Source organism: Rhagoletis pomonella, unplaced genomic scaffold (assembly GCF_013731165.1).
Source record: "Rhagoletis pomonella isolate Grant_MI unplaced genomic scaffold, Rhpom_1.0 Rhpom_scaffold_00014, whole genome shotgun sequence".
Taxonomy (NCBI): Eukaryota; Metazoa; Arthropoda; class Insecta; order Diptera; family Tephritidae; genus Rhagoletis; species Rhagoletis pomonella.
Genome location: NW_023458568.1, coordinates 4,819,787 through 4,821,226, shown reverse-complemented (window position 1 = coordinate 4,821,226; position 1,440 = coordinate 4,819,787). Strand labels below are relative to the sequence as shown.

The window sequence follows — 1,440 nt, the reverse complement described above, 5'->3', positions numbered from 1 at the left end:
CTATGCATCTGTGCTAAGTTTTAGTTCCCCAGCATAATTAGTTTTAGAGATATAGTAGTTTTCACATTTTAGTCTATATGTCAGATGCCACGCCCCCTATGTATCGGGATTAACATTTCTGGATTAGAGGAGGTTATATCCTTAAAATCGGTGTATGTTTCATTCAAATCGAGCGAACGGTGCCTTCAAAAAAGGGATTGCAAAATTTTCTTGTGGCGTATTTATATATAGATGTATCTGGAACTTATTGAAATATGTAAATAAAAAAGTAACAAAAAATTAGTTTTTTTATATTTTTATTGCGACCTGTTTTGATTAAGAACATTCACAAGTTCTGCGACAGTATTGGATAGGCCTTACATGGTCTGAATCATCTCCCGGTGCTCTTGACGCCTTTCATTTTCAATGCGTTGCCTTTCCTCCTCAGCAGAATTCCTCTTTGCAGTGTTAGCTATCAAAGTGCTAATTAATTTAGACCGCTCACCCCGTGATAGCCGCGATGTGCAAGCATCCTTCAAAATAATAAAAAGTAATTAAAAAATTCACAAAAATATACATATGTATATACATACATACACATGTTGTAATACAATAGAAAACGCACCTGATTTTCCAAGCTTAGCGATGAACATTGAGATGATGCAGATTTGCTGATATTTCTGGGCTAAGCGGTTGTCTGGGCTTGGCGGTTCTACTAGGTTTAGCGGTATTAGTAATGTACTACATGATGGCTGAGGACTGTCCAAAGAAGATGTGCTTTCAGTTGGTGATATTGGGCCCTCAACTGACAAAGGCTCAAGCGAGTAAGTCAACCCAAAACTCTGAATGGTCTTGACCCCATCAACAGCTGCTGATCCAAATGTGGATAAAGCCTTTTCCTCAAATTCGCTCATCGGCTTGCAGCTTGGTCCTCCTCCTGTCAGCCTCTTGCTCATTTTCAACCGCCTTGCCCGCGCGCGTAGTTGACTCTTCCACACACCCAACGTCTACATATATATGTATAAAAACGTTGCATCAGATATAAAAAAAAATGTAACTAATATCAAGCAAGTTACCTCTTTCCATTTAGCAGCAGTACGTGTTGGTCCTCTGCCAGCTGCTTCCACAAGTCCTGCATTTGCAGAGGCGATTTTGGCGAATTTTTTCCAGTGCCAATTTCTGGGTGTGCCTGGCAAAATGCAACGTAGAGCTCAAGTTGCTCGTGGGTAGCACGGTCGTGTTTTGATTTCCTGTAAATTAATTTTAATATTAACAACAAATAATGAATAGCATGTGAAATACTTACGTTGTAGCAGAATCCATTTCGTGAATAACAAAAAGTAAACAGAAATCAGCTGTTTCTGTTTCATTAAACTGTTCGCCACACGTGTGGGGAAAAACGCTGCACTCTTAAGCTTTCATTTTTATCAAGATTGCCACAGAATAACAAAAAACTTCTTG

General features: G+C 39.1%; 1 pseudogene; it reads right to left on the bottom strand.

Moving 5' to 3' along the window:
* Positions 1 to 356: 356 nt before the first annotated feature.
* On the bottom strand, positions 357 to 1,132 carry LOC118749118 (annotated as a pseudogene).
* Positions 1,133 to 1,440: the final 308 nt, after the last annotated feature.